A 21,687-nucleotide genomic window follows, 5' to 3' on the forward strand; every position below is an offset into this window, starting at 1 on the left:
GCGGGAAATCTCGAGAGGTGCGTCCATTGGCCGAGACATGGGCCAGAGGCTTGTTGTACAGGAGGCGAATCCATGCACAATATTTCGGGCCGAAGCCCATACGACGGAGGACCGCAAAGAGGTAAGGCCACTCTACAGTGTTGAACGCCATGGTGGCTTTCAGGGAGAGTATAACAGAAGGCTCCCGGATATATGACTTGTGGGCCAGAACTGCGTGGAGTCTGCGCAAGTTGAGGGCAGTGCTACGATGCAGCATAAATCCAGACTGATCAGGATGTACTATGGAGGCAAGATGGGGGGTAAGGCACAATGCCAGCAGCTTGGCTAGAATCTTAGGTTATGCGTTGATCAGAGAAATTGGGCGGTAGGACGCACAATCTCTCTCTGGTCTGCCGGGCTTGTGTATCGCGACTATTGTGGCGAAGCGCTGGTCTCTCGGCAACTCTCCCACCTCAAGGCTAGCAAGAAACATCTCAAGTAAAAAGGGTGCAGTCGTCTGTGCTGTCCATTTGTATAGTTTAACTGGGAGGCCATTAGGCCCAAGCGCCTTACCTGACGCTAGAGAATAGGTTGCAGTTTCTAGTTCTTCTAAGGTGATGTCTGCCTCCAACAGGAGTGCCGCTTCAGGGGAGAGTTAGGGGATTGTCAGGTCTTTTATATAGCCATACGCCTCTTCTGACTTGTAGGTCGCCCGGGGAGCAAATAGTTGTTCGTAATGATCAGCTAAAACGTCCACTATTTCGTCCGGCTTACTGACCACGGCGCTTGTAGGGGACAACAGCTGTGCCATGACCCTATTTCCTCATTCTTTCCTGTCCAGCCAGGCTAACAATTTCCCAGCCTTGTCACCTAGTTTGTACACCCTATGACTAGTTGCTTGAAGGCCTTGAATTGCACTCTCCCGCTGGTACGCCACATACGCGGTTTGTTTAAGCTTAACCTCAAAGGAGGCGTTAAGTGAAGGGCGCATAGCCTGTTCAGTCAGTGCGGTGTTGAGCTCCACCTCCAGATTATCTAATTTAGCCCGTTGTGATCATTTGTGACCTGTAATGGAGGCCAGCGCTTGTCCACGCAGGACCACCTTATAGGCCTCCCATAGCTTGCAAGGGGAGTCCACAGATCCAGCGTTTTCTTGGAAGAAGTGACCAGTGGTGGCTGTGTGGTGCTTCATGATAGGGGCAACATGTAAGAAACCAGCATGAAGCGGAAACATACGCCTCCTAGAGGTCTGGTGATGTGTGTATTTCATCAGTAGAGGGGAATGATCAGATATGCCCCTAGGGCGGATTATTACTTTCTCTATTCCAGGCAGGCCGTCTGCGGAAATTAGGAAGTGGTCAATGCGTGTATGACAGTCGTGGGCTGCAGAGTAATAGGTGTACTGCCGCTCGTTAGGGTGTGTGTGTGTCCAGCCATCTGTGAGCCCCAAAGCGTCCAGGAGACCAAGGAGGCGTTGCCCGCCCTGCACCCCCGGTCTAGTGGGAAATCTGTCTCGAGAACCGTCAACTATATCATTGAAGTCGCCCCCTATTAGCAGTGTTGACGTGGGCAGTGATAGTAGAAAAGTCGTCAGGGCTGAATGTGCTTGTGTGTGGAGGGCCGGTGGGACATACATAGAGACAAAATTGAACAGTTGACCCACCCATTGACATGTAAGGGCCGCAAATCGACCCTGGTCATCAACTCATGTTTGCTGTACCACCAGAGGGAACCTCTTCCTGATCAGTATTCCCGTACCCCTAGAACCCAAAGAGAATTCTGTGTGACGATCATCTGATACCCCCATCTATCCATGGCCTTGACAGTCGAATCTGTTAGACGCGTTTCCTGCAGTAGGACCACTGCGGGGCCACAGCGTTTGAGATATTGTAAAACCAGACCTCTCTTCACCTTATCTCCGAGACCACGGACATTATTCGAAGATAATATCGCCAGGGGGGTTTGGGGAGCTCTGGCCTCCTGCGAATTACAATAAGCCATAAGTCAAGGTAACAACCGACCACATTTCAAAGCTATCTTTGTCCCATTCAGATCCCGCATCAAAAGGGAATAGTACCCCAATAACATTGCATACTGCCAAGACAAGAGCGTCATAAGTACATTGGTTAAACATACAGATTTGTCTCAATATCACTGGCAAACTGTACCGGTTTTCTTGTCGCGTACACAGTATACACATATCTTCACATCCTGCCATGACGTACATAAACACGAAACCAAGAACCACTCTGCTCACCTGCATCGCAACGTTTTCTCCATCAGCAATGTTCAAAAATAGAGCAAGGAAAACAACAAAACCCCAACCCTGGTTCCCACCCTCCCTCCCTCCCTGCCGTCCTGCTTAGCGGACCTGTGAGGTGTGTCAAACATCTAAAGCGACGGTTGTAATTAACAAAACGGAATAAGAAAACAACATATAGAATGGAACCAACAGTTCTAAGCGCATCAGTTACCTTCCCGTCCCCAATCCCACCCACCCTCCCTTCCTCCCTGCTTAGCGAACCTACAACTGCCCGCCACCCCAACTTAGCAGAGTGCTTTCTCGCTCCCATAGCTGCAATACTTGCGTGTCAGGGGGAGAGTCCTATGAGGCAGCCGTCTTTTGGAGTCCCGCAGGTCATCCCCAGTCCAGAACTACAAGTCTGCCCACACGTTGGCGTCCGAAGACGCCGTATTAACAAGTACAAATGAGTGTCTGCTGCATGGCCAATCCTACTCCTCCCCAGGGGCCAGTCCATGATGGGGCGCAGTGCTGCCGGCGCCCAGGTCATCCGTTGTATCTTCTCCCTCTCGACGGGGGTGTGATCTCGGTCCCCGATCCGCTCTGTTCACCGGTCGCCATCCCTCCAGCCAGTGGTGTGTCGCTTTAGGAGAGTCAAAAAACCAGGTTCGCCCCTCGGCCACCACCCTCAATTTTGCGGGGAAGAGCATGGAATAAGGCAACTCCTGCGTCAGGAGTTGTTTTTTTACTTCGAAGAAGCTGCAACGTCTTCTTGATAAGGCTGCCGTGTAATCCGGGAAAAAGGAAATGGCTGAGTTCTGTATCCGGATGGGGGGGAAATCCTTGCAGCTTGTAGAATTGCGTCCCTATCTCTAAAGTTAAAGAGACGGGCCAGTACTGGTCTCGGGGGCGCCCCCGGCTTTGGCCTTCCACCAGGCACTCTGTGCGCACGTTCTACGGAGAAGAAATGCGAAAGTCCCTTGGGTTGTAACCTGGTTTTTATCAGTTCCTCTACATATAGATCCATCGCTTGGGTCCCCTCCTTCTCCTGAACACCTATAATTCTGACGTTGTTCCGCCTTGCGCGCCCTTCCTGGTCGTCCAGATTTTCAGCCAGCACCTTGTTGTCCTTTTCTAGGCGGGCCACCGCTATTTGTAGATTAGACGTGTCTTGAACCAGGGATTTCGTCACTATCTCCACCTCCTCCACCCTGTCCGCCATTTTGTGAAAGTCCGCCCGTAGCAGGGAAACGTCCGTGGAGATCGTTCCAACCGTCGTCTGCACATTTGTAAGGGCCTTCATGATATCTTCCAACGTAATCTTTTTCCCTCCGTCGCCTTCCTGTGTTTTTCCATGAGGTGGCGTCGTGTTCGAGCCTTTTTAGTATGCATACTTGTCCAATTTTGCCTGGACAGTCTGATGTTTAGGCCCTCTGCCCGCCATGTTTACTCTGAATTTAGGGCGCCCAGCAGGAGGGAATTGCGTCGACCCACCCGTCAATACCGGTAACTAGCGTTCAAATTATGCCACTTCCAATGTTTAAGCCCCTGTGCGCTAAAATAGTGAGACCATTGGAGCGAAAAATTGTTGGTGGTCAATGGAAGGGTGGAGCGATTCTCCCCCTTGATGACTGTGGGGGCACCACGCCTCACGACAAAGGGGCCCCACAGGCCCTCTCACCCCGGGTCCGTATGAGGCCCCTGACCTTCGAGGATAGGGCGAGTCCGGCAGCTACGGTAGTATTTGGCAGATTTACCCCCCAACTGCGCACAAAGAGGAGGTCCGTTCACACTTAGTGGCAGTTTTGTGGGGCCGTTGTCTCAGCAGAAAATCCGATGGTGCGGGACTTATTCAGGGAGCTGGCTGTCCTGAGAGTGGGCATTAGGACAGGTCAGGGCAAAAAAGGGGCGCACCTTCAAGGAGTCCGCCAGCAGAGCTCCAGATCTAGGTTGAGGGGGCAGGGGCGGCTCAACAGACTCTGCTGCAGGGCCGTCACGTGCCCCAGTCGACCTCCCACGCTATGGCCGGATTCGCCCCAAAGTCAGGCAGCAGAGCCGAGCATGGAAGTGATGTCGAGTGGGTCCACTCCGCATAATAGGATCCCGCCGGGAGGATTAGTGTCAGTACCGCCGGGGAGCAGCAAAGGAGGCGGAATCGCCGATCGCGTGTCCCAGATGTCCCGCAGCGACGTGGTCGATGCCTCCGTGAGCCCCCGCCGATGTCTCAGGAACCTTAGACCCCGGTCTGGAAGGCCTCGCTAGGCCGCGTGGATCTGGGCGGTGTAATCTGCCGATGGCCGCAGCGGATTTGAATCTGAATGCTTCCGTTGTGCGCCGCACAGGCTCCGACGCTGGGGAACCCCTCTGTGGACTCCAATGTGCCGGATTAGTGCGCGGATTTCTTAATTAGGGCTGTAGCTGCCCCGGAGTTCCGGGACTAGGCGGCCATATTCCTCGGCCGGTTGCCACGCCCCCTCGCAATATTTTATTTTTGAAGTTTGCATTGAAATCGCAGATCTTGAAGTGTTAATGTACTTGTCAGAGTGAGGTCCCTACGTTTAAAGGTCCTATGGGTTAGCACAAACATCCGCGCAATGAAAGGCATAATGATATCCCATATTGATAGGCAAACATACCAGTCACATGTTGGTACCAATGAGGAAAACCTGAATTCACGGGCAAAGGAAATCTAAGGACGAAGATCACGTTAAATTAAATAAGTTGAAAAACGTAGGTGTAGACTTTGGTTAACTTCATTGTTCTGTCTATCTAGAATTTCCCAAAGTGACTTATGGGTGGATTAACTAATTCAGTTTGAGCTCTCATCAGAGCTGCAGGAACCTTAAACAATAGTTACACATGAAGGTGAAAAGCAAAGCATAGAATCCGAACGACTGTTAAGGGATAAAAAAGGGGCCCTAATGATAGCCGGTTTTGTATGATTATTAGCCTATGGTGTCACATTGCGCACCTGGATGAAGCCCTCAGTCCCAGAGGTTTTAGTCCAGTGGTTCATGGTATGCTAACTCTCAAAGTCAAATAGAGTAACCATATATATTTACTATATAGAATCATGTACTGAGAATATTACAAATCTCTACTGACAAAGTTCATTGAACATATTTATTGTTCACATTTTTTTCTTTGCATGTTGCACAAAATTCATCTTCATTGTGTTCATTCTTCAAATTAATACACACATCTTCTTCCACTGATACAGGGAAATACAGCCAAGCTTTGATACAAAATCTTCTTTAACAGATACAAAGAAATACAGCCAAGCCAACACGTGTTTCGCCCAAAAAATTTCCTGCTTCAGGGCTTTTAAAAAATGCACAAACAATTCTGTATGTTATACGTTCTTTCATGAAATGAATCCCTCCTAATGATAAGTATTCCTTATGGGATGTTTCAAAATAATTGATACACGCTGTAGCCTCCCTCCGGTAGAATGACTGCGGTCATTTACAATATATTCATTAGTTCATTACTTAAAAACAGAGCAAAAGACATTTGGGACAAATATTTTCTCCTATGTGTATATTGTATACTTTAAAAAAAAAATTCGGTAGTATAACGAGTAAATAATAAACCAGAAGAAAACCAAAGATTGCACTCTGTCAACCATGACTGATTTCAAGGCCTTGGAAATCTGTCATTGTTTCCAGACTGCATTCTACTTGTCTTGTCAGAGGACCATGTCCAGTGCTGTTTGCTAGACCTTTACTCAACTTTCTACCTCTATCCTTACAGACTCAAGTGAATACCACAGCCATTCTGTCCACCTACTACAACCTGTAGAACGTATTCCTGACTATTTCTGAGTATTTGACTTTACTCTATTATGTGAGATTTGCCTCCATTACAATTTTGCGTTCCAATCTATCCTCAGGCTGTGAGAAAGCCTCAGGCCTGTGTGCCTACTGGGGGCTGTGAAATGTATTCTTCTTCTATACTATATTTTCAAACGTTACTAATTATCTCAATATAAAACTCCAAAAACAACAGCATTGACATCAAATACAGCTATTGTCGTTTTTTTCCTGTTGTTTAGGGTCCTTCCTTATTTAGCACACACATTGTCAATATTTATGCTTCTCTTCTGGTTTATTTTTACTACTTGTATATTACCAAAAACATACAATATCTGCATATTTGAATTAGATTGTACCAGGTGTCATTTGTTCTGTGTATATATATATGTATGTGTGTGTATATATGTATATATATATATATATATATATATATATATATAACATGATTAAAATGTGTCTGGAACACAACTATTTTACCTTTGACAATACTGTTTTCCAGCAAATTAGGGGGGTTGCTATGGGGGCCTGCTTCTCCCCCAGTTATGCTTGCCTGCATATGGGCTTGTGGGAGGAGCAGGTCCTGAATCAACAACATGAGGAAACCCTGAAGACACATGTCCCCCTATGGCTCAGATACATAGACGACCTCTTCCTTTTGTGGAGGGGGTCAGAGGATCTGGCCAGGGAATTTGTCAATAGATTGAACATCAACCAACTCAATTTGGAGTTCACAGCCCATATGAGCAAGGTATAGGTAGTCTTCCTTGATGTGGAGGTCTATATTTGCGACAATATGATCTGTACTAGACTTTATCGCAAACCGACCGCTGGGAACTCACTACTGCATGCATCCAGCCACCATCCCCAGCACTTGATCAACAGCATCCCCTATGGGGAGATGCTGAGGATCAAACGCATCTGTAGCAGTGTGGAGGAATGTTAATTGGCTCAAAACAGTTGCAGGGAAAGGTTTCTCTTGAGGGGTTACAGTACTTCCATCATAGAGAAGGCCATTCGCAAAACGGAGTCTATGACTCGTGACACTGCGTTGGCCCCTAGAATCCCTGCTGCATCTAATGGCGTTTCGAATAAAGTGAGGGTCATCCTCACTTATAGTAAACAACATGCGGCCATTAGGAAAATTCTAAGGAGACATTGGGATTTGCTGTTAAAAGATCCGGTCATTGGCGGGGACCTAATCAAGAACAACCATACTCCGCAAATGACCTTTCGAAAGGCAAGATCCATGGGCAACTGTTTGGTTAAAAGCAATCCAGAAATCAGGTCACCCTCCAACTGGTTGTCAAAACAAAAAGGTTTCTTCAAATGCTTTACTTGCAAAGCGTGTAAACATGCAAAAAACGTTAAGGACTATACCACCCCATTCTTGCCCCAACCTGCCAAAATTAAACGACGTATAACATGCAAAACAGAATACGTGGTTTATGTTTTGGAGTGCCCTTGTGCACTCCGCTACATTGGCAGTACCAAATTACCCGTGCACATGAGGATTTTACAACACCTCCGGGCGATTACAAATAAAGATCAATCGTACCCAGTTGCCTGGCATTTTGAGGCGAAACATGGCAGTGACAACACCCATCTTTGTTATTATGCCATTGATTGTATACCGGCGACGCGCAAGGGTGGAGATAGAGATAGTGCTTTACGTCTGTTAGAGACCAAATATATTTTGGAACTCAATACCAAGTCCCCAATAGGCTTAAACACCACAGAGGATTTACACACCTGCATATAAACCAATGTCCTTCATATTTTACTATGATTGTTATTTGATGAAACCTGTGGTATTTTACTTTGTATATACCTATGCCACATTGGATGTATGAATTGACTTGTGGAGTCCCTAATGATGCACTGTAAATTACTTAACCTGACTCATCAGTTAAATATCACCTATACGTCTAATTATGAAATGAACTTTGAATATGCGCCTATTATATTGGAATTATGTACTTATTTTTAACAACACAATTATTTATTATTTTTGTTTTTCACATATCGGTTTTGATTGGTTTTGGATCTTTACCGATTTAAATTGGGTTCACAAATTAGGTTTATTTAAACATCACGCCATTTGTGCCATTGGCACATAGGTAGTTGATATAATCGACCACTATTTTTGGGTTTAGGTCGCCCAATTTAAGTGCTCGCCCACTTGGGCTTCATTTCTCACCATAACGGTACAGATTATATTGGAGTACCCATCTTGTGTGGCAATTATAAATTCAGCATTTGTTATTTATAAGTCGGAGTTTTTTTTAGATAAAAACAAAGAGTTATTTATACTTTTATTTCTAATGCATTTGTAAATTATTATGCATTTTGATTTTGTACATTAATGAAATTTTAACATCAAGGTTTTAACCACATGGCTGCTGGGCGTTCCCCCCCCCTGTGCTGGAAAATGCCATTTTAGTGGGTGATGACAAGCTGAGCTCGTCATCAGCATCGAAAGGGTTAAAACTGTACACTCTGGTTGCCACACCTCGCAAATGTAGCATTTTAAGCCGTAATTGCAATCTAATAGTCTGTCTTTCAGCTTCATACTTGTAAAGACACAGCTGTTTATGATTGAATTCTTGTACTGTGCACTTTAAATTTGGCGCCTATCCATGAGTAACGTGTCATGTGATCAAGGTCCAGGTCGGACCGAAACGCGTCATGGCGGCATGGGATGCAGGGCAGAAACACTGAATAAATAAGCACAAAGAAATTTGGGTCCGCGTGTCTATCCTAATCCGTTGTGTGCCATTGGATTATTGGTAGATGGAGTACTGCTATCTATATATATATATATATATATATATATATATATATATATATATATATATATATATATAATATATTCACTGAAAAAAACGTAGGTTTCAGGCCTTATATAGTTAGGAATTAGCATTTAAAAACCTTTAAAGTTCACTCAAAAAACTATAGGTTTTAGGGGTGTTAGAGTTAGCTGGACATTTCACTCATACAAAACCATTGAAATTGCTCCTATATAGTTAGTTGTACTAACTATATTTCGCGCACCCGCAATCCACTGCTGATGATGTCACATATTACATCATTCATGACATGGTCAGTGACATCTCAAATGACATCACTGATGACATCATCCAGTGAATGTGGTTTGCTTCGTTATTTAAATATGCATTATATATATAGCAATTTGCATTGAAGAATGAGTGAATATATAAAAATAAATATTTGGATGGAGGATTTAGTAGCAGTGTAATTGACTGTTTACTTGACCAATTTATAGTGTCTCACTAAATATAGTGGATAGTGACTAAACTGTTTGAATATCTGTATCACTTTGTCAGTTGTTGTGTACACTGGTTCTCCAGTTAGTTACTAGCTATGTGAAAGTTATATTAGTTATTGATTAGTTAACCGAGTATTTGTATGGGAGAGTGAATGTGTGTGTGGTTCGGTGGGGGGTGTGTGACTGCCCAAAGATGTGTGAATAGTTGATTCACTAGATATATGAAGTTAAAACTACATGTTCTAACAGTTGTTTGGGTGAGTGAATATCTTTATGGGTGTGGTGATGAGCCAATATATTTCTCAATGGTAATGTCCAACAAACTAGAAAAATAAAAGGCAGTGTATGTGTCAGTTATTGTATATAAATAAGTATACATAAGACTCAATGATTGTGTGAGTGACTATATGGATAACTTTATACTTGTAATAATGGTTTTATAATTCACTAAGTATGACTTACTATCTAAATGAATAGATGAAGTTGTGTTTGTATAAGTGTGTAGCTAAGTAAATATGTAAGTATGATCCATTGTTTGCATAAGTGAGTAGGATGACTTCATATGTGAATAGGATGTGTGCTGGTGTGTAATGTCGATTTAGGTGTATAAGTATTTTTGATAGTGTTCTATTGTTCATTGACAGCATGTATGAGTGAATCTACAGGTAAGTGATTAGATGTGTGTATACATCTATGAATCACTGAGTGGGTTTTTAGATACTTGTATTGCTTTAACAATGTATTCAAATATGATACTCTGTATTTTACAAAGAGTGATGAATGATTTTACTAGTGTATGAAAAGGTGTATGTGATTGTCACGTGGATGATGTCATCAGTGATGTCATTTGAGATGTCACTGACCATGTCATAAATGATGTAATATGTGACATCATCAGCAGTGGATTGCGGGTGCGCGAAATATAGTTAGTACAACTAACTATATTGGAGCAATTTCAATGGTTTTGTATGAGTGAAATGTCCAGCTAACTCTAACACCCCTAAAACGTATAGTTTTGTGAGTGAATTTTAAAGGTTTTTTAAATGCTAATTCCTAACTATATAAGGCCTGAAACCTATGTTTTTTTCAGTGAATTTCAAAGGTTTTTTAAATGCTAATTCCTAACTATATAAGGCATGTTTTTTTAATGCTAATTCCTAACTATATAAGACCTGAAAGCCCACCAGGAATCTCCAGTATGCGCCATGGGACTGCATTGCAGAGAGGTGTAATGAAGCCACGCCCCTTTTTACAGCTCTCTGCAACGCAGCCCCCGTGCTTGTTTGCAGAGGGGGAACTAATTCCCCTTGCATACTGAGGGTCCCTGGGGGCCAACTAGCCCACCTGGAATCTCCAGTATGCGCCAGGGGGCTGCATTTCACAGAGGTATAATGAGGCTATGCCCCTTTTTACACCACTCTGCAACGCAGGCCACTGGCGCGTTTGCAGAGGGGGGACTAATTCCCCTTGCATACTGGGGGTCCCTGGGTCATATCTGCCCAAACGCCGATATTCCGAACGATTGAAAATGACTTTTCTTGAGAAACATTTGGATTTGGATTATCATGTCCTATACTTTGGAATTTTTGAAAGACTGACTTTGAGGATGCTATAAATTACTCAAGTCTGCCCGAATTGTGTGGGTAAAATTGATACCTAGTCACTTTAAATAAGAATGTACTTACGTCTCGTCTAACATTTGGAAGAAATATCTAGTTATATGACCATAAGATACCAACATAACTTGAAGGAAATAAGAAGGCCCTGAAGAAGTTCTGTTGTACAGAACGAAACGCGTCAGCTGGCTGTGGTACATTAACTTAAGGAAAATAAAAGCATTTGAATATACACCAAGATTCAGCTCTTCAATAAGGACTCTAAGTGATATGATTTGATTGGACTTTTTGTGCAAGTGGTGCTGTGACAAACTTTGGAATATTCTCCACTACTCTCTACTACTTACTCTCTACTACTCCACTACTCTCTAATACTCACTCTCTACTACTCATTCTCTACTATTCTACTACTCTCTACTACTCTCTCTCTACTACTCACTCCCTACTACTCACTATCTACTACTCTCTACGACTCACTCTCTACTACTCACTCTCTACTACTCTCCACTCCTCTCTCTCTACTACTCACTCTTTACTACTCACTCTATACTACTCACTCTCTACTTCTCACTCTACTACTCTCTACTACTCACTCTCTACTACTCTCTCTCTACTACCCTCTACTACTCACTCCACTACTCACTCTCTACTATCTACTACTCACTCTCTACTACTCTCTCTCTACTACTCTCTACTACTTACTCTACTACTCTCTACTATTCTCACTCTCTACTACTCACTCTCTACTACTCTCTACTACACACTCTACTACTCACTCTTTACTGCTCTTTACTACTCACTCTACTGCTCTCTACTACTCACTCTACTACTTACTGTCTACTACTCTCTACTACTCACTCTACTATTCACTCTACTACTCTCTACTACTCACTCTCTGCTACTCTCTCTACTGCTCTCTACTACTCTCTACTACTCACTGTCAACTCTATTACTCACTCTCCACTCTCTACCTCTCTCTACTTCTCTCTCTACTAGTCTCTACCTCTACCTCTCTCTACACGCACACATATACACATATATATATATGCATATATATGTATATGCATTTATATATATATATATATATGTGTGTGTGTGTATATATATATACATACATATATAATCTGCATATCTATATAAATACAAATATAAATGCATGCATACATATACATATATGCATACATATGCATGTTATTTACATGAGTTTTAAAAACACTAATAAAAGCAAAGCTAAAAAGCCACCTCATTACAAACAGAATGGCTTTAACTTAAACGAGGGCGAGATCTATTGATTTTCAATGCATGTTTACTTTGGTTCCATCAAGAAGGCATTCAGATGTGTCACACATTTGCCATAAATTCTGAATGTTAGCACTCTAGTTGCTCATTAGATCACTGTAGTAAAGCTACGGCTCACCAGGGAAGTCTGCTGCTGGTATTCAAAGTGCATGTTTCAGTCTGCATGTCTGCAATTTTTTTAATGAAATAGAAGAGGATTTGAGAAGTCAACCAAAATGTGCCCTAATTTTTCTTTCTGAAGCACTAATCATACTTTCTATGGCAAAATATACCCCCTCATTTTGTTCCTTTTTAAATTAAATGTTTTAAGAGTTACCACTTTATTCCAATCAAGATGGCTTCAGGTGTGCCATACCTTTTTTAACATGGTCAGCGACGGCTACCGCCCCTCTCCCTGTATGCCCACATCAACCCAGAACACAACAAAACGGAACATGATTTGTCTTTGGAAGGCGGGGGGTCGCAAAACCTCCCGGCCGTATTTATTAAGATACAAAATAATAAAATTGTTAAACAAAATATACAATTTTTATGCAAAATTATTCAGAAACATTTAGATACATTTATATCGACAATTGTGATCGGCTAGCCTTAACAAGATTCTAATACAGCTTGTTTCCTAACCGAATCTAACATCTTCATCTGAAAATTTTGCATACTAACATTGATGGAGATATGGCAAGGTCGCTAACCGGTGTCCGGTCTTACAAGCTGCGCCCTTACGCAGGTGCGCATGCGCAGCCGGGCCTGTTAATTACCCGGTCCACCCCTGCAACCGAGCCCGTTAATTACTCGGTCCATCCTTGCAGCCAAGCCCGTTAATTACTCGGTCCACCCATGCAGCCGAGCCCGTTACTTACTCGGTCCACCCATGCAGCCGAGCCCGTTACTTACTCGGTCCACCCATGCAGCCGAGCCTGTTAATTACGCGGTCCACCGTGAACTTCATTTAACAAGTGAAGGAGGGCCCTAACTTGCATTACCAGCTGCCCCTGAAGTTCTAGGAGGGGCCAGTGACCCCTCCTCCCCCAGTGCGGGCACCTCCAAAGGATGATGCCGCCCCCTAAGACCTTAAAATAGCTGCTGACCGGTTATGACCTTACCGCCACAGGCCAGCATTGTTACCCGACGATCTGGCCTCCCCCTTCCTACTCCTCAGAAAGGTCACGTCCCCCTCGCATATACCTCTAGCCATGCTAAAATGTTATTTGACCACAGGACGTTCCCAGCCTCAGTCAAGTGTACCCCGTCCCGCAGGTAGAAATGCTCCCCCCAAATACACCCATGAGGAATCGTCTGCAACCGGGGGGGGGCTCGAAACAATTTGTCCAACTGTGTGTTGATCCTCTTTACTGAGTGATTCAACGCCTTGACCGAGTCCCCCCCCTCGCCACTGCCAACGAGGAATAATTTGCGACCAGACTACCGTGCAACCCGCACAAGTCCTAGACACCCAGCCCGCAGTGGATATGATTTTATCTATCAGGATGCGTCTCCCCAGTTTGGTCAAATCATTCTCCCCCTGGTGAAGTATCACCACTGACGGGGGGCGGGTTGCTGTGACAATAATTCTAGAAAGTAATCCCTGAACTGCCTAATACCCAGGCCTCCCCTCCCGAAGAATGAGATGGGGAACCCCTCCTCTTCAGCCCTTCTCATCCTGTCACCTGCAAGAAATACATTTTTTGCGCGCCTAACATAAGAGTGGCCCACAATCCAAGTCACCAGTGTCCGACGATCTTCCTGTTGCTTGTGTTGCAATGCTGATGTCTTCTGCCGACATTCAGCAAGTTCCTCTCCCGCGTGACAGGTTCGAGAAACTGCAAAACCAAGAGATACAATCGTGAGTCATCCGGCCATGTCACAACATGTCAACACGTATGTAGCGTTTGTAACACTCAGAAGACCACCTCCCAATCCTTTTAACCTTTTCGGCAGGGAGTCTCCTTACCACTGCCTCACTTGCTGCCCCGATTCAAAAAGAATGGGAGCCAATTCCACGGGATCCAGGCCTGGTTTTGCGGCTGTTAGGTCCAGGACCTTCCTAAACTGGTACCTGGTCAAAGGAGTACCATCCATGTGACACAATAGTGCCCCCCCCCCCCCCCCCCCCGGCGTCCCGTCCCGCTGCCTCCTAAAAGCCTCCACATGCGAGACTGGGCAACAAGGGTTGGTCCATGCACGGTGAAGCACTATCGTTTCCCCCCTGGTCGGTCTTTGATCTTTGAATCGTTACCCACATGGTATCAGCATGGATCACCACGCAGCCCACTTGCAGGCCGCCCATTTTGTCACCTTTGGACGCGGCTACTAGCTCGCCTAGTCTCAGGGCCCCATAAAACACTAGCGTGAACGCCGCCTTGAAAAGCAGTACCTCCCAAGACGAACTACAGACATCCTGGAGTGCCAACAACAGGGGTGTAAGCCTTACCAGCCCAATAGGCTTTCTCGAATCTGTCGAGTGTCCCTGAATGCGACGCCAGCCCCTCAACGCCTTGCGCACTACAAACGTGTTCGTAGGGTCCCTCGCTCTTGGCCTGTGCAAAAAATGAAACTGCTGCCCTGTGCCTGTTTGCGGCTGCCACCGAGCGCCCTTCCTTGTACATCAGCTCTAGGTATGCAACAAAACTGTCCTCATGTGCCCAGCTAACCTCCCAACCATGCCTGAGGAAAGTACAGTAAGACGAGCACGCCCCTTCGTATGCTGTTTTGGTCCTAGGGCTAAGCTAGATGCCACGAGGTACGGTAGTCTGGGGCACCAATCCGCCAGAGAGCAACCGGGAAAAGTGCTGGCGATGGGTCCGCTGCTGGAAGCTGTTCCCTGAACACCTGCATTTTGAAGCGGGAAAGGGCATCAGCTGCATTATTGAGAACACCTGGCACGTTTGGCCCTGAAAGTCACGTTCCATTTTAAACATTGTAGCACAATCTCCTTTACCAAGCGCAGTATAAATGGACACCGCGCCGCTTGCTGGTTAATGCATTCTACCACGCTCATGTTGTCCGACCAGAAAACCATTGACTGATTGCTAAGGTGCGCCGGCCAGACCATCAATGCTACCCACATCGGGAACAATTCCAGGAATCCGATGTTGGTAGTTAATCCCCACGACCCCCATTCCACAGGCCACTTCTGGGCGACCCAATTGGTGCCCAGGATGGCGCCGAAGCCCACGCTACCAGCAGCGTCGGTACATAAACCCAACTCTGCCGATGTCGTGGGGGGGGGGCGGCCACACTACCCTGCCATTGAAATCCTCCAGGAATGCCACCCATATCCGCATATCCTGGCGAACCTCCGCTGACAGCCTAGTGCGGTGATGTTTCTCTCTCAAACCCTTTATAGCTTGGGCAATCGATCGAGAAAAGGGGCGTGCCATTGGGATGACTCGCAATGCAAAGTTCAATTGGCCCACCGTCTCCTGTAGCTGCTGCAAGGTGACCTTCTCCTTCAGTAGGCACTGGCGCAATGCCGCCCTGAATTTCGATACTTTGTCCTTGGGTAACCTGAAGCACCCTTCCAGTGAGTCAATCTCGATACCCAAGAACTCCAAACAGGTGGTCGGGCCAACCGTCTTCCCGGGCGCTAACGGAACCCCGAAAGCCCGCATGAGCACGCAAAATTCCTGCAATGCCCAGGCACACTCTGAGGTCCCCGCCGCTCCCAGGAAAAGGAAGTCGTCCAATTAATGCATGACCTGTTTGTGGCCCATGGCCTGTCTCATGACCCACTCCAGAAAGGAACTGAAAGTCTCAAAGTACGCACAAGAGATCGAGCAACCCATAGGCATACATTTGTCCATGTAAAACTTTCCCTCAAAAGCGAAACCAAGTAAGTGGTGGTCCAAAGGATGCACCGGCAACAAACGAAAGGCGGATTCAATATCTGATTTGGCCATTGGAGTGCCCCGCCCCAATCCCCACAATAGCTCCACTGCTTGGTCAAAGGAAGCATATTTTACACTACAAATTTCTTCATCAATCGCATCATTCAAGGAGGCCCCTCTTGGTGCCGATAAGTTGTGGATCAGTCTAAACTCGCCCTTCTCTTCTTGGGGACTACGCCTAATGGTGAACACACAAAATCAGGCACTGGGACTTCCTGAAATGGCCCCGCTATCCTGCCCAGGGACAATTCCTTTTGGATCTTAGCCACAACTACCACAGGATTATGTTGTACAGATAACTGGTTCCTACAGTGCGCACTGCCGGTTTATCCCCCAGCCGGGATCCAAAAACCTTGGGAGAAACCTTCCTGCAGTAACACAGCTGCACCGTGGTCTGGGTATCTATTCAACCATGGAATCATTGCCAGGACATTAACCGGGGAGGGGCTGACCGTGCTTCCAGCGCTATTCTGGTTTCTTTCCCCCTCTCTGACTCTGGTTACCATTTTTCCTGCATGTTGTCTCGGGATGGGAAGTGTGACCACAGATTGCGCATGCATGTCTGAATCTACATGTGCCGGCCGGTCTTGTACAGGAACGCTTGTTAAAGTCCCAACACACACCCTTTCTTTCCCCGCCGCCTCCCCTGGGAACTCATTCCCGGCACCGCACGAAAGGGCTGCTGGGTTTTTGCGGGGAACACGCTGGCTACAGTCCCGGGCTGGGCAGGGGCCGTGCTCTCTGCGAACTGTTTATGCCACGACAGTGAGTCCACCATGTCCCATGACAATGACGAGTCGAACTCCTTCGCCTTCCTGAAATTAACATCATATTCTTTCCATGCGTCCCCGGTATACTGTTCACTCCAACCTACGATCCTGCTCTGATAGCAAGCCATTGCCGCATGCACGTTTGGAGGGTGTTCAACAGTGATAGCTGTAAGGATGGAGAAGGCCCTGATCCAATTGCGCAGAGTTTCCTCCACCCTAAACTTCGCACACTGTACTCTCCATTCACTAGGATGCATCCATTACTTTAGCATTTTGGCATTTTCCATTTCCCTATTGTCTAATAGCAACGAGAAAATCTATATGTACTTTCCCGCCCAAATCATCTCTTTCACCGCCCGAGAAACATGTTGCCCTAAATCATCGCTCCTAGACGGAATCATCCTGTTTCCTTAATGCGGCAAGGCTACCTCCTTACCGTTACCGGACACCGGGGCTGGTCCCGCGTCGCTTCCATTCGGGGGAGCGGCATCCAAACCTGCAGAAGAAGGAGAAACAGAGGCCGCAGCCTCACTCGTAACTGTTCCCGCCCTAATCTTCTCCACCATCTTGGCCCCCTCCGCGGCATGGTCTAGTGTTGAGGGCATCAGACCCCCCTTCTGCAGCCAAGGAAGTATAGCCGCTATCTGCGCCGTTAACTCAGGAGGGATCTGAGTGTCGCAATCCGGTACTGCTGCCGGCACCACCGGCGGTGACGGCGCTATGGGTGTCGGTACGGGGGGCAATTGAAGTGGACCAACTGGGGCAGGCGGCGCCAGCCCGACAGGAGTATCCCCTGCTGGCAAGTCAGGCACCGGTGCCAGGGGAGCCGGGCGTACCAACTCCGGGGTAGTGGGCATCGCCACCGGTGCACGAGCGGAAGCATTGCGCCTTGGCCGTTTGGCCTTGCCCATTTTCGGTGAGAAATTGGAATACCCCTCTAGTACAGGCGCGTCAATCTGCCGCTTGGGCCTACCGCGCGGGCCTGCGATATCATCCATCCTTTTCATCATAGGGGTCTCTAGACCGTCAACCTTATTCAGTCTTTTATCCATGGCATTCATCTTACGCATCATGGCCTGAAAGATCAACTCCATCTTTGACCCCTTAGCGCCCTTGGCTCCCAGCATTTTGACTATTGAGCAATTCGCTTACTGCTCAGATTCGCAACCAGTGCGCCCTGTACCTTCACGAAACGGAGGATGTGCAGGGGGCTATGAGCACCACGCCACAGCGACCGCAACACCGGCTATTCCAAATGTTAGGGGTGTCCAAACTCTAACGTAGACCCATCCTGCGGCCACAAAAAGCGATGAAATGCAAGCCCCCCGCTTCCTCTTACTGTCGATGACTTGCGTGTCCTGCACTCTACAGTCCACCGTCCTCGATCTTTACGGGCAACTCTCTGTCCGTCTGCTTCCAATGTCGCGCTACCACACACTCCAGCCAGCAATCCTTGATCTGAAAGAGAAAACTGAAAATTAGGAGGCCCCGAGCGCGGGGCACGACCAGTGTGGAGGAGCGTCGGTGACAAGAAGGGCCAACTGAGCGCTCCCCCCTCCTTTATTCCCAGGGACGCGGGGAGAGGGCGGGCCGCCCCTCACCCCTCGACGCCCGCCCCTCTGACCCGGAAGACTGCACCACGCCTCCGGATCAGGGATTGGGCGTCGGCCGATCGGTGGTGTGGCGCACACCTCCCGCGTACCATTGGGCGCCGGGAGATCACGCCCCCACACCACCGCGAGGCAAGGGGAGAGGGGATCGCCGCACCGCCATGCGGGCGGGGGGGGGCAAGGGCCCCCCCTTTTCATAAGTAGGACTGTTAACCCTCTAGTTGTTCTTTAGAACACTTTGGGACATTCTGTCATTGGGCTATACTTGGGCTACATCTGGGTGATATTTGGGCTCTTTTGTCTCTGGTGGCCATCTTGGGAGACTGCATGTCAGAATTTTTTAATGAAATAGAAGAGGATTTGAGAAGTCACTCAAAATGTGCCCTAATTTTTCTACATATGTAAAACGTATTTTTTTTACAGAAAGACACACATTCACTGGATGGTGTCATCAGTGATGTCATGAGTGATGTCACTGACTATATCATGAGTGATGTAATATGTGACGTCATCAGCAGTGCATTGCAGGCGCGCAAGTTATAGTGAGTCCAACTAGCTATAACGTGGGAATTTCAATGGTTTTATGTCAGTAAAATTTCCAGCTAACTATAACTGGTGTGAAACCTATGTTTTTTTTCAGTGAATTTAATAGGTTTTTTTAATGCTAATTCCTAACTATAACTGGTGTGAAACCTATGGTTTTTTCAGTGAATTTCAAAGGTTTTTTAAATGCTAATTCCGAACTATAACTGGTGTGAAACCTATGGTTTTTTCAGTGAATACATATATATATAGTGAAGTGAGCAAGGCGGAGGCTTCCGCCGAAACGCGTCTTTTCAGCAGTTTTGGAAAATAAACTTCACTCTTAAGCAACTCACGGAGTCGGTGCCGTCCTTTATCTTGAGGAAATGTGCTTGGTAAATATATATATATATATATATATATATATATATATATATATATATATATATATATATATATATATATATATATATATATATATATATATATATATATATCTATATCTATATCTATACTACTGTAATAAAGGAGAAACTTTCAGGCTTTGAGGCGGGTAAACTCCGGAACCACTGTGCCAATCTACACACCCGATACACCGTAGAAATCGTCAGGGTGTGTAGATGGTTATAGGCTATATAAAGTTTAAAAATAAACCTTATTTAAAAAATGTATTTTAAAAACAAAGTAGTCGCCCCAAAGTAACGCCGGCCGCGACGTGCGTGCTCGCGTCGAGGAGCGGCGGACATGGCGCGGGGGAGGAGCGGTCACGTGAGGTGCAGCGGACAAGCCAGCGGCGGTGCGACACAGCGGAGAGGCAGACATGGCGCGGGGGAGGAGCGGCGGCGGACAGGCGGTGAGGAGCAGAGCGGCGAGGAGCTGTCAACTCAGGAGCGGCGGCTGAGGTAAGCAGGTGGGTGTCGGGCCAGGCGGGGGACGGGGAGTTACAAAAGGCAATGTCTGGGCAGGCGGGGTCCGGGAAGGCGGGGGACGGGGACTAACACCTCCATTGACTCAGGCCAGGCGAGGGTCGGGCCAGGCGGCAGGCGGGGGACGGGGCGGGCGGGGGCACGGGCTGCTGGGCAATGTCGGGGCAGGCAGGGGTAAGGGGAAGCCTGAAAGCTCCCGGACAAGGTCGGGACGGGCTGCTAGTACTAATATAATAGAGAGCCCAAACCTTTGAGGCGGGTAATCTCAGGAACCACAGCACCAATCACAACACCCAATACAGCGTTGGAAAGGGCAGTTGCAGCAGAAGGACATTGACTATGCAGACGCCCACCATATACATTTAAAAGGTAAAGGAACCGTGCCAGCAAAGTAGTCCCTTGTGGGCGTGTCTGCGTTGTGCTGTGGGCTTGTGCTGGGGGCGTAACAAACGCTGGGGGCGTGTGGTACGTTCCGCCCTTCATGCCATGTCTCATATCGTGTGCTGTGGGCGTGTGCTTGGGGGCATGAGCGTGTGCGGGGCATGGGATTACGGAAAAAAGCCAGCGTTGTGCCCAATATTTCATTGTTTTTTCTTCCCAGGTTCTGTACATTCCAGCTCCGGGTGTCCACCCTGCTCCCCTTAAATACCCCTGCACCCCATAATCATAACCCACCCTTACTCCTTAAAATACCCCAACACCCTTAAACACTAACCCATCTTAACCCAAAACGCAAACCTATCCCTAAACCCTAAAAATACCCCTGTACCCCAAAACTCCAACCTAGCCCTGAACCCTATAAATACCCCTGTTTTTTTTCAATGTTTGGATAAGGTAAGTATGGGTAAAGGGGTATATGTTTTGGGGTGTTTGGGTATTTTAAGGGTTCAGATATAGTTTTGGGTTATGGGGTACAGGGGTAGTTTTGGGGTTTATGGATAGGTATGGGATTTGGGGTACAGGGGTATATATATATATATATATATATATATATATATATATATATATATATATATATATATATATATATTTTTTTTATATATATATTTTATATATATATATATTTTTTTTTTTGCATTAAGCTATTTGACTTTGAGTGTCAGTATCTCTCATACCCAGAAACTAACCAGTATTGGTGAAGCCATATATTGAAATTTCCATAATGAAGCAATATTTTGGGCTATAACAAATTGGCAACCTGAGGTAGGGACTTTTTGCTGAACAGACTGCATTAGCAGAGTTAAACTTTACCCTCAAAGAAGAAAATTATTAAAAGGAGTCGGAAGTTATAGCCAGAAGTAAACTGTCTTTAAACATTGTCTTAGTGCGATCACAGACATGATGGACTGTTGACCCCAGCAGACCATCACCCCTTTCATAGCATCCAATTGGAGTAAGTCGCAATTTGTAACCTACTTCATTAATACCCATGAGGTAGGCTAGATTGAGTTCCAATCCACCCCGTTGGGATTTTTGGGAACTGACCTTGTTGTAGATAGGTCAGTTTCTAAAATTTCACACTGGTTGAAAAATTACTCGTGGAGGATATGCAGTCACTATTTTGTGACCAGCAGTTTGTACATCAAGCCCAACATCCTTTAGCTAATCAGGTTAAACAAATATTGTCCAGAAGCGTTCTTCTCCCCGCCCTCCTTTGCTTTTTTCCACCTCTTTTGGAACCTGCTGGCTAGATCTGGTCTCAGATCACGTTAGACATGTATCCTTTCTCACGTGG

At 46.4% G+C, this 21,687-nt stretch overlaps 1 protein-coding gene across 1 annotated transcript in view; it reads left to right on the plus strand.

Annotated features, from left to right (window-relative positions):
- The window catches only part of INPP5F (inositol polyphosphate-5-phosphatase F), an 819,847-nt gene that overhangs the window by 33,061 nt on the left and 765,099 nt on the right, over positions 1 to 21,687 (plus strand). The gene's annotated exons all lie outside the window — the stretch shown is intronic.

This window comes from Lissotriton vulgaris, chromosome 5 (assembly GCF_964263255.1).
Source record: "Lissotriton vulgaris chromosome 5, aLisVul1.2, whole genome shotgun sequence".
Taxonomy (NCBI): domain Eukaryota; kingdom Metazoa; phylum Chordata; class Amphibia; order Caudata; family Salamandridae; genus Lissotriton; species Lissotriton vulgaris.